The sequence below is a fragment of the Cuculus canorus genome, chromosome 2 (genome assembly GCF_017976375.1).
Source record: "Cuculus canorus isolate bCucCan1 chromosome 2, bCucCan1.pri, whole genome shotgun sequence".
Classification (NCBI taxonomy): Eukaryota; Metazoa; Chordata; class Aves; order Cuculiformes; family Cuculidae; genus Cuculus; species Cuculus canorus.
The window spans coordinates 58,697,376-58,709,688 of NC_071402.1; the positions used below are offsets into that span (position 1 = coordinate 58,697,376).

At 36.7% G+C, this 12,313-nt stretch overlaps 1 long non-coding RNA gene across 2 annotated transcripts in view; it reads right to left on the reverse strand.

Moving 5' to 3' along the window:
• The window catches only part of LOC128851405 (uncharacterized), a 130,335-nt gene that overhangs the window by 77,135 nt on the left and 40,887 nt on the right, over nt 1-12,313 (reverse strand). Inside the window, exons 3-4 of one of the 2 annotated variants that reach the window (XR_008448769.1) lie at nt 10,423-10,522; nt 2,649-2,764 (exon numbers count right to left, since the gene is read on the reverse strand). This is a non-coding gene — a long non-coding RNA (uncharacterized LOC128851405). The remainder of the gene's footprint in view (nt 1-2,648; nt 2,765-10,422; nt 10,523-12,313) is intronic. The other variant, XR_008448770.1, reaches the window with a different exon arrangement.

The window sequence follows — 12,313 nt, forward strand, 5'->3', positions numbered from 1 at the left end:
AGCTTGAAAAAGCAGAGTTCAAGTTCTATTGCTTACTGTTGTCACTATAACCTTTAAGGTAAATTTGTTCCTAAGATATTATCTCTTATCATTAACCACCAGGACATCCCTTATCATACTTTTTCTGAATCTAAAAGGGAAATATAAGGGGAAAATATCTTTGTAGAAAGTAACTGAACTGTCTCTCAAGAAAAGTTCATCAACATTTCACATAATAAACACAACAAATGTATTTGAATTTTTGCTAAAGATGACTTAGAAAGACATCTATATGTAAGAACCCTAAATTTTGTCATCTAGTGGAATTATACACTGTATTTGTATATCCTGCAGAATGCTTACTTCAGCTTTACCATTACGCTGAGAAATCAGCTTGTATTTACAGACATTTTTAGAATTTCCTTCCAGTAGTCTCAAGAGATATATAACAATTTCTTATATCACAAATGCAACCCGTGGAGGTAATTGTTCTTTCAAAATGTTTCTAACACATCAATTAGTAACTTAACCTTTATATTCAGAGGTTTTCTACTGATAGCATTTTAGCTATATGTTTTTGTTGTGGAGTCGATGTGAGGAAATGAAGAGGTAAATAAATCAAATAAAAATCATAAAAAATACTTAAGTTGGAATTTCTCCTCTCTCTAGTACATTTAATTTCAACTAATGGTGTCTTATTTTCAGAAAGGTAAGTCTTTGATAAGAAACTAAATGCAAGGTAACGTGTAAAATATTCTAATAACTGGTAAGAATGCTAAAATAATGACTGCTAATTTCCAGTAAAGGAAAAGCTATTTCTAATATCAGTTAGAAGTCACCACATGGAAACTTTGCTCACTGAGGAGTGTCCCATAAACTATGACTGGAACATTGCACTTTGTAGATACCATTTCTGAGTAATCTTCTTGGTATTAAGTTTTGTTCACAAACATAATGTATTTTTCATTATCTTCCTTGCTTTTCTAGCGAGTGAAATGCTGACCCTTGCTGCATTTTGCCCTAACCTACAGGAATAGACATGTTTAAACAATGAGACGTGGTTCTGTGTGTAAATTTCTCATCTCCATCTGATCTAATATTTTTGTTTGCTTTAGGTGAACAATAACAGAGAAATATATAAAAAATCCCAAAGAGATGGGGTTTGGTTTTCCACTTTTTTTCTGACAATGACCCTTAATACAAATTAAGGGGATATATTACACCATTATAATATCATTAATATAAAAAAACTTAATAACACCATTAATAAGTAGATAAGTATTATTTAAACCAAACAAAGGCAAACAAAGAAAAGGACAGCCTTTGAAAAATATTTGCAGGTTTTTGTCATCCCGAAGAAAAAATGCGATGAAATTATTTTATTGTTCAAGAGAAATATGTGGGCTTTCATTGGTGTTATTCAAAATATATCCTTCGATTTTTTTTGTCATTTAAAGGAACAGAATATTAGAAGAGAGCTTGAAACTGGAAGAAAAGGCACTTTACTTGAATTCTCTTCAGAGAAGTAAGTATCGTTCATCACCAGATCTGTGCAGGAAATGTAAACACACGTCAAATTTAAAGACATAAGCATAAGAGTAATGTGAAAGACACTTGTCTAATGTGTGTTAGAAGCCCTACACAATGACTTTGAATTATATGGGAGAATAAAAAAATACAGACTGGGAGGGCTAAAGGTTCCTTAAGATGTTTCCTCTTATAAACTGAGGAGGAGTAGAAAGAAGACATGCAGAGCGTTGAAACTCCAGGACCTGGCAAGTAACATGGCTGCTAGAAACCTCTTAGTTAGAAAAGTTATAAACCATCCCTTTATATGGTTGTCCTAAAAAACATTATGGTTGGAGCTTTAAAGTGAGAGGCTGATACTGAAGATGAAATGTCTTTTCTCTGACAGTTGTTAATGGAAGAATAACTTTCCTTTTGCTCTGTATGTTCTGTGGACATTTTCCCCAGCCAAGATGGATCTGCTGAAAAGCCACTGTAGGTAATGATTTGCACTTGTTCCTGTTCAGCTGATGCTCTAATCAGTTCACACACTATAAATGCTTACCAAACCTATGAAAAAGTACATAAGCACTACCACAGTCTTTGACAAAACCAAAATAATGTCTCTACCTTCATCACAGTAGATAAGCCGTGGATAGTCATTTTGTACAGCTTACAAATAGGACACCAAAATCTGATACTGCTGGAGTGCTCGAATCTATGACATTGATTCAACTGTCTCACTCATTGTTTATATCTAAACATTTATAACTTGAGGAAACTAGAGCTTGGACTTTTTCACTCTGCTCCGGAATTATTTTATGGTTTTAGTGTTGAGCTTTTAAATAAGTACAATAGATTACTAACAGCTTACTGAATATACTTAAACTGTTTGAGTGTAGGAAAAATAAAAGCAAGCAACCATATTTATCAGTATTGTTTTAGCAAGAGGTATTTTATCAGATATTTGCATACAGTAAGAGACAGAAATGAAGATAAACTAGTTTTCAGTGGCTGTGAAATTTAGAGTGAATTGTTATCAATTTTCTGGCATAGGTGATCAAGAAGTCAACAATCACCAGCGCTCTCCTGGACTTCATGCTTACGAAAAAGGAGTAGCTGACTGATAATCTGGAAGTTGGGACAGGCTTCGCTGTACTTACCATGAGAAGATGGAGTTCAGGGTCCAGAGAAAAGGAAGCGTGGCAAACAGCAGGACACAACACTAGATTTCAAGACAGCAGACTTGACCCTCTTGAGAGTTCTTCTTGGAAGAAACCTAGGACATAAATTCCTGGAGGTGAGACAGATCGAGAAATGTTTATTAATATTCACAAATCACCTACTACAATTACAAGAAAGACGTGTCCCAAAAAATAGGAAATCAAGCAAAAAAAGAGGAGGATGCCCACATGATTGAACAAAGAACTCCAAACTGAACTCCAACACACAATGGAAGTGTACAAGAAGTGAAAGCAGGAGCAGATGAACCAGGGACACTATAGAGCTGTTGTCCGGTTATACACAAATGGGGTTAGGAAAGCCAAGCCTGGCATGGATTTGAATCTGGGAAGGGATGCCAAAGGGAATAAGAAATTATCCTTCTGTACATGTGCTGCAAAAAGACTTCTTTTGATGCAGTCCAGCATACAGTTGGCTTTCTGGGCTGCACATGCACATTTCTGGCTCTTGTTGACCTCATGTTAAGAGAACACCTTTCATGTGAGAAGAGGCTGAGAGAGCTGGGACTGTTCAGCCTGGAGAGGCTTAAAGGGTATCTCATCAGTTTGTATAAACATCTGAGAGGAAGGCATAAAGATGCAGCATCCAGTAACAGGACAAAAGGCAATGGGTAAAAATTAAAACACAAGATACTCTGTTTGCACAAAAAAACCCCAGCTTTTTACTGTGGTGGTGGTCAAATACTGGAGCAGGTTATCCAGAGAGGTTTTAGAGTACCTGACTGTGAAGATATTCAAACCCTGACTGAGCTTGACTCTGAACAGACCGCACTAGTTCACCCTGCCTGAGCAAGGGGGTTGGACTAGGCAAACTGAAGAGGTCTTTTTCATCCTAAGGAATTTTGTGATTCTGTGAAATCTGAGGCTAGCTACAGGCAATATTTTGAGAACTACATGAACTATGCTCTTTTTTTAACATGTTGTTATTGCAAGTCAGTTTATGAAAAAAAAAAAACACCCAAAACAAACCCAACAAATGAACTGGAATAACCTGCACTATTAATGTATCTTTGTAGTTCTTATTTGTAGAGAAATAAATAATTTGTTTCATAGCAAAATTGTAATATTCAATTAAACCCACCCTGAGAGAGAAAAGATATTTGAATGATGCTGTAGTCTAATGAACTTAGTGAGATTTCAAACTTCCTCAGTTTGGAATGTGAAAATACTATGGCTTAGGCTCTCCGAAATAGTTTTACCTTTTATAACAAATTGTCTGTCTCCAGTTGTCGTGATTTAACCTCAGCTGGCAACCACCATACAGCCTCTTGCTCATTCCCTGCACTCCCCCTCCCCAAATGGTGGGATGGGAGACAGAATCAGAAGAGCAAAAATTAGAAAACTCTTGGGTTGTGATAAAGACAGTTTTACAGGTAAGGGGAAAACCGAGCATGCAAGCAAAGTAAAAGGAATTCATCCCCTGCTTCCTATCTACACGTAGGTGTTCAGTCATCTCCAGGAAAGCAAGCCTCCATTGCATGTAACAGTTACCTGGGAAGACAAATGCCAAACTCCAAACTTGCCCCTCTTCTTTCTTCTTCCCCAAGCTTTATATGCTGAGTATGACATGATATGGCATGGAACATCCCTTTGGTCAGCTAGGACAGCTGTCCCAGCTGCGACCCTTCACAACTTCTTGTGCGCCCCATCCTAATTGCTGGTGGGCAGTGTGAGAAGCAGAAAAAGCCTTGACTCTTTGTAAGAACTGCTCAGCAATAACAAAATCAACTCTGTATTATCAACAATGTTTTCATCACCAATCCAAAGCATAGCCGCATACTAGCTGCTATGAAGAAAATTAATTCTATCCCAGTCAAAACCTGCACTCCAGTACATTGTAATTATTCATCACTTGCATGGAGTTCTGTCACATTAAAACAATATTCTTGAAATAATATAGAAAATTTAAGAAATTTTTATGCTAAGTTTGATTGTATTTGCAGGCTTGAAAAAATTAATTAATTTCTATCAACTTACAATCTAGGCATGTTTATATTATATATCATTTTAGGGGGACACCTGGTCTATTTTTTATATTTAGAAGGTCAATTTTTCCCCCTTGGGAAAATAAAAAACATAAAATGATGGTGAGATCTTAAGATTTAAAGACCTCGAAGAGATGCTAAAATGTAAAGTATTAGTTTATAACTGCTTTAATATTCTCAGCTGAACAGTGTACTATAAACATACTTTTATATCACTGTCCTAACATATCTAATTTTCTGCTTACAAATATTTTCATATTCCATAGAAATCAACCTGGACTTGCTTCTGTAAATGTTTAATGCTTAAAAATATATTGAAGTTAGTAATAGGTAATTGGAAATATTCTCTTTGACTGTCTCACTCTCTCAAAGACATTGTGCATTGCGAAAACTGAGGAAAACTTATACTTGTCCAATAATTGATGCAGAAATATCAATCCTCCACAATATTCAGTCACTATTATTAGAAGTCACATACAGAAAGGAACATAATGGTCTCTACCTACAGGTGCAGCATAAGTCCACAAGGAGTGCTTCTCACTTCTCAACTTCTCAAACTTGTGTGGCAGGAGCTAACATTGGCTGATGCAAAGTACCTGGATTACAATCCGTACAGGATTTCTACCATTCCTAGCAATAAATCCCCTGCTGTACACAATTGTCATGACATTATTAGAAACTCTGTATTATTATGGTGACAGTATTATTGTACACCTTAATGCAGTCTTAAATCTCTACTTTATCTGAAAGTATTAGCTAGATTTGATAAAATCTTCAAATCAGAAATGGATATTACTCTTAGTGTTTCAGGAAGATTATTGCTAATTAAATGTCAAGTGACAGTTCAGTTTTTTAGACATTAAATGTAGAGAATGATCCAGTATCTAGCGCTCTCTCTGAGGCAAAAGACTACTAGATAAAAGGTATGGAAAACTCTATTCCTAAATACTGGGAATTCACAATACAATTTCCATTGTATTGTGGCACACTTAAATTCTTGAACATCTGTGGGTGGCTGGGTTGTTTGCTTGCGTGGCATTCAACAACAAACAACCTACTGTGGGAAAGAAGTGAAATGTAGCATGACATATAAATTAGCAAGTCTGTTTTCCATTTGTTTCTATTCAGCAAATTACAATATTCTTAATTGCAAATATCCTTCTTATGTCCATTAGAAAAATCATTTCAAAGAATAAAATTTCAATATGTATAACCAATCACTCTTGAACTTTGTTCTGTCAACTTCCTAACACAGGGTCTGAAAAGCTGCTAATATCCTATATGTAGACAAAAGACCATAGCAAATTCAAGAACCTCGTGGAGCAATTTTGCTCATCAGTAATTAATTAAGTCCTGTAGTATCATAGACAATGATATTTTATAATCCCAGTGATAAATCCTTTAAGATCCAGCCTAAAAGCATAGAATCATAGACTTATAGAATGGTGTAAAGCCTTTCTTTGCCTTAAATATTTTGACTGAATGCTGGCTATTTATGTGATTGTTTTGTGGCGCCAGCAATGAAATGTGAAGGTGGTGTAGCAGCAGACCTCCCCAAGGATGGAGCTTGGGATATCACTTGAGGGCTTTGTCTGTGGCGCCGGGTTCAATGGAGGATAGGTGCAGGTGGCAACGAGGACCACAGGGTCCAGCCTGCCCCATTCTTTTTTTTCGGGTAGTATCAAGTGTGCAGAGAAACAGTACTTTGCTTGGGAGAAGGGACTTTTTATGGTTTGTCTGGCCCTACAGAGGGCTGAACAAACAATTCACCCACAACCAATAATTTTGAGGGGGTCCTTTGAAGTTTTAAACCCTGTGATAGTTGGCACATCGCCCTCCTGAGAGTTGTACAACTGGAGACTGAGGAGGGGGTATGCTTAATTGGAACATTATAACAATATATACACAATAAAGGAGGGTAGTCCCAAACTGCTTCCAATACAGGAGAAATCCCCTGCATCCACAAATGGATATGCCCCTCCATCTTATATCAAGGAAACCCCTTCAATTAATTCAGATTTAAGAAATGTTTGGTTTACAAATGCATCCTCCCACAGGGAAGGAAAGTTATGGAAGTCCCGGCATTGGCCCTTCATGTAGATTCAGGGGAGTATGTTGTAATGGAAGGTGAAGGCAGCACGCAGGTTGGTGAGCTGATGTCGGTTTGGAGTGTAATCACAAAGGAAACAGACCATACTGACCCTGTATATATTTATACTGACTCCTACACAGTATTCAAAGGCTGTACAGAATGGCTGCCCTTCTGGGAACAAAACCAGCGGGAGGACAACCTAATGCCTGTACGGCAGAAGGAAAGGTGGGAGAAAGTCCTGAAAGCTGCAAAACAAAGGCCTATATTGGTGGGGTGGGTGGCTTCCCACCAAGGGGGAGATCATCCAGCCTAAGTTTTAAATAATCAGGTAGATTCACTCACTCATTTAGCCACTCTGGCTGGCGAAGAGGAAGAGAAATGGAAATGTTTATTAGAGTGGCTGCACATTAAACGTGGCCACTCAGGTACCAGAGATCTGCTAAAGGAGATTGGCAGCAGAGGACGGCCTGAGACACAAGAAATGTGTAGTACTGTAATCTTGGCTTGAGGCACATGTCACACAAGGTTGGGTAAGCATCCCCTGCAAGACCCTCTCTCCACCTGCAAGTTGGAAGGGGATTATGGGAGACCTGGTAGGTTGATTATATAGGGCCATTTCAAAAATCAGGAGGAAAACAATATGTCCTGGTAGAGGTGGAGGTGATATCAGTACTTGTTCAGGCTGAGGCAGTAACATGAGTCACTGGGGAAAACACCATAAAGGAACTGAAGCTATGGTTCAGCTTCCTCCCCAAGCCTGTGTCAATTCAATCAGACCGTGGTACCCATGTTACTGCTGGGGTGGTGCAGTAGTGGGCAAAACCAGAAGGAATCTGGCGGATATTCCACACCCTTGCCTGGCTGAGCTCAAGGTGGGAAGATGGCTATTCTATTTCTAGTTAAAATAATTAGAAATATAATGGTTTGGCCGATAAAACCTCAACAGACTATTGGAAAGAGTTAAGAGTGAAGATTAAATATCAGTTTTAATTAATGTTCACTTTATGAAAGTGCTCAGGCTGAAAAATATTCAGGATTCTGTCTGCTTTTGTCAGGGAATACATGAGGGCTTGGTCCTCATCCCAAAGAGCTTAGTCTCAAAGAAAACTTAATATTTAAAGGTAATTAATATCAGAGAGAATGATTAAGTTGTCTGCCAAAAGGTTCCCTAAGAATCAGTTAGTATTTAAATCCACTTAAATGCCCGGAACAGAAAGAACAGTTGAAGACAGCCACATTCAGCCTTTTATTCTTGTCTCTTTAACATCAACCAATCTAACTTATACATGCTAGCCCTTAACAGTTTGCTGCCTATTTTGTTAGGAATTAATATTTAATTAAAATAAAGGCTGGCACCACAGGCTGTTGATGGCATTGCTTTTCTATTCACAACAGTAAATGTAATTTGAATCATCAATAGAAAAAACATAAGGAACAGAAGGAATGACCTTTCCTGAAAGATGCTACAGGAAGAGAAATGTCAATAAAAAGCAAATAGTGTTTTGCATATCCCCTTACAAACCACTATTTCCTGTTTATGCACTTAAGAGAATAAATGTCTTTCTGAGCCATCAGCTTGGCAGAAGGGATCTCTTGCCAACATGGAAGAGAAATAAGAGCTCACACATCCCTTTCATCATCCAGCTGCTCAAATACAGCAATCAAAAATACTTGAAGCGCTATGCTCCTTCAAAATGGCGATGAGTTTGGAATCAGAAGATTAGAGAAATCAATTACTTTCTTTTGTTCTACTGCCCTCTTTAAAACTCCAAGAATCTCAAGCAAACAAATATAACACCATAATACAAATGCCATAAAAATACCATAATATCAAAAATGTTCAATACTTGAAGAAGCAAGCACTATTAAATGCAGATATTTTTATACAACCATATTATTTCTGAATAAGGCCTTCTGAAACTGCTGTAAAGCCTTGATCAGTGGCAACTTTTTAAGCTTGTGTATTAGTCAATAGAAATTGTCTAAGTTAGTATGTCTTATAGTTGTATGTGTCTTGAGAAATGTGGGTTTTTTTCTAAAAGGGGACTGATGAATGGCAAATGTCTGAGCTTGTGTCTTGATCAGTAGCAACTATCTAAGCTTGTATACCCTGTAGTGGTCTGTGTCTTGAGGGACATTTGTCTAAAGGGGGACCTGCTGTGCAAGAAACAGGCCTCCCAGAAGACAACATAAGGAAGCCTGGAATACACACTGCCGCCCAGCAGAAAAAGGACTATTTTTTCTCAAAGTTTGGGCTGTATCCGCCTTACTTCTAGCCTTCATCTTTGGACCCCAGGAGAGGGTCCTCAGACCACTCAGCAGACTGTCTGTGCATATGAACATGGTGTGAAGATATGTTAATGACTCTTCAAATGGAAATGAATGTGTAATACCTTTTCGGGTGATGAAATGAGTATGCATAGATCTGTAATATGAAAGACGCACAGTTTTCTTGCTTGGGATGCATGTTTTTGGGCGATCAATCCCCCGTGCATCCAGCACTGCTAATAATAAAGGGAATACTTGCTTAATAATGACTATCCAGTTGTTATTGAGTTATTGTCTCAGAATCCTTGCCCAGCAGCAACTAGCCTCCCACTACGGTGAGGAGGGTTAAAAAGCAAGGGGGCTTGGAAACTCCATTCTTTGAGTTGGTGAAAGAGCTTGGTGAAAGCACTTTCAAATTATTCTCAAATCCACTGAAATTTCTATAGCTTTCTGTAGTTAGGTTGATCCCAATAATTTTGTGTGACAGAAAAGAACTTCAACAGTTTATAAAGAAAAAAATAAATCACAATCATCCAAAAAAAAAGAGACTCTTCAAGCACGTAAATGTGATAGGAACATTTTTCTAAGTCAAGAATTTAACAACATATTCGCTCTGCAATAGAGAAAGCATTTCAAAAGCAGTTGCTTCTGAAAGCAGCTGATGTTTGAAGAATACATTTTTAAAAGTTGGGCCACAAATTAATTTATTTCTCTTCAAAGCAGTTCATATATCTGTAGGAAGGAACTCCAACTAGGTTCAGCTCTGAACATTTTTAATCTGTATTCTTTATCCTCTTCATCCTTCTCTTATTTGTTATTTGACACAATGTGGGCTGAATAGTATTCTTACTTCTCAGTCTTCTTAACCAACCCTGGCTTGCCGATAAGTCTCAGGATCCACCTCTGCACTTTGTTTCAGCTGTGTTAATCTGTGATGTGCTCAGAATAAACCAGTTCCAACCTCCAAATTCTCACCAGAACATAGACTGCTGAGTTTATTGAAATACTGTCATCAGTTCAAAAACATTATGTTTCAGGAGTTCCATCTTAAGAAAACAGAAGCCTCTGTAACATCTATGGAACAGGAATTTAGGATCTTGGAAATATAAATCCCTTTTGTTTCTACAAGCATAATCAATTTAACCCTCATTATGGATGTCTCTTTTCCCTGTCTTTTCCTATCCTTAGAAGGCACATTTCACATGAACTCAAGCATGTAAAAACAAATTATTCATATGGCTACAAGATTTGGACAAAGGACAGATTTGGGGTGGGATTGAGGGTAAAGAAAAATTGTCATTTTTATTATTCCCCCCAAGATGATTACCAGTAGTGCTTAAAGGGAAAATACCTTGTCTGGAATCCATTTAAAAAGAGCAAATTCTAAAAGAACAACTTGATCAGTTTTCTTCAGATTTTCAGGATAGTTTCTTATTCACATTAAAGTTCGTCTGAAAAAAATAATTAAGACAAAAAGAATTCATAGAGAAAAAAAAGGAAGAACAAAAACCAGGCTAGTAATGGAACACTTGTTAATTAAGACTGATCACTTAATCATTCTGTAATCACTGCCTTGACTTAAATGAAACAAGTAAAATAACTAAAATATAATGGTACCATTCAAAGCAAAAGAACGAAAAAAATACTTTTTTTTTGTCTTATTCTTGATTCCTTCAGATCTCCTTTTGTAAGGATCATTAAAAATGTATAATTGTATTGCCTGGAGGTAACTTCTTCCCATGAACCTAATCATAGGAACAATAGAATTGGCAATTGCTAACATACTTATTAAGTTAAGAATCTCCTACAGGTTCAGCATTTGTTTGTTCAGAGTAACAAGATCTCTGAAGCCTTGAATAATTAGCCTTCCTGCAAGGAAAATGACACCACATTCCCTCACATCAGGGTAACCTTGAAGGAAATCTAAAGTCAGCATTTCACTAATAAAATTAAAAAGAAGAAGAATTCAGGGAAATGAAGGAAAAGGAAGGAAATTTTTAGGGAAACACAGTAAAGGCAGCAAAGAAAAAAATAGAAGTTGTTAAGCAGTATACAGATGAAATGAAACAGTAAAATAAAGCTAAAAAACCCAGATAAAAATATTTAAAGTGTCTTGATTTTAATTTTCACAGCTTATGAATTTAAAACATTTAATTTTATTATATTCAGGGGGTATAATAAATACATGTGTAGGTAAGTCAGTAATTTCTCGAATCCTTATTCTGGATTCTTGTCTGACAGCAAGTTTAGTATTGGATTTTGGTTTGTTTTTTTGTCAAAGATAGTATCTATACCCTGGTGGACTGTTAAGGGAAGAGAAACACTGTTGAAAGCTGTTTCATCAACAGGTTACTTCACTCTAAACTAAAAAGCCTGCAGGCAAGTACATACAGCACCTCAGGTATGGGACAGAGATAGTGTTATTAAAAGCCCAAAGCATGTTTCTGAAAAGCTTCCAGAAAATTAAACGCAGGAAGTTTCTGTATATTCAAAATATCATTCAAATTCTAATGTCTTTATCATACACACAACATGGAAAACAAGTAATAGGTAATAGATTTTTTTTTTGTGCTACTGTTTAATGCACTACCAAACAAACAAAGCATCAATGACAGAAGAAAAAATTAGAAAAAAAAAGAAAAAGAAAAGGAAAAGAAAAAATAAAAGGAAAAGAAAAAATAAAAAAGGGCTATGAAGAAAAGCAGATCTTACAGTGTGTTAGTGGGGTTCTGTTTTTGCTGCAAAATTGGTTTTATTTTACTAAACTTGCTAAATTCTGCTGCTTTCAGAGATATAAAACTCTTTCTTTCCAACTGGGTATTTTTCAGGCTGTCTCTTTACTTTCTACAGCATAAAAAAACCTAAATAAACAGAAAGCTCTAGCTTAACAGTCATAAAGGTCAACAGGAAATTCAAAACCACCCAATAAACCAATGAAAGAAATGGGATGTAAGACTTGTCAGAGATCTTACTGCCTTACTCTTAGCCGAAGTGAGGGATTGTATTCTCTAAGCATCGAAAAAATATCTGAAGGACTCCATAAACTAGTAGTCCTTTCTGATTCCGCAGATCTCATTGAAACTTAAATCTCTCTTGTGTCTTTTTCATAGGTTCCTGAGACCATAGTGAGTGCAAAAGCACTATAATAGCTAAAACCTGGGAGAAAGTTGCAGCAATGGCAAGTACCTGCACAGTCCATGTCCCAAGTGAAAAGCACATGACTCAATTCTTTCTGAAAAACC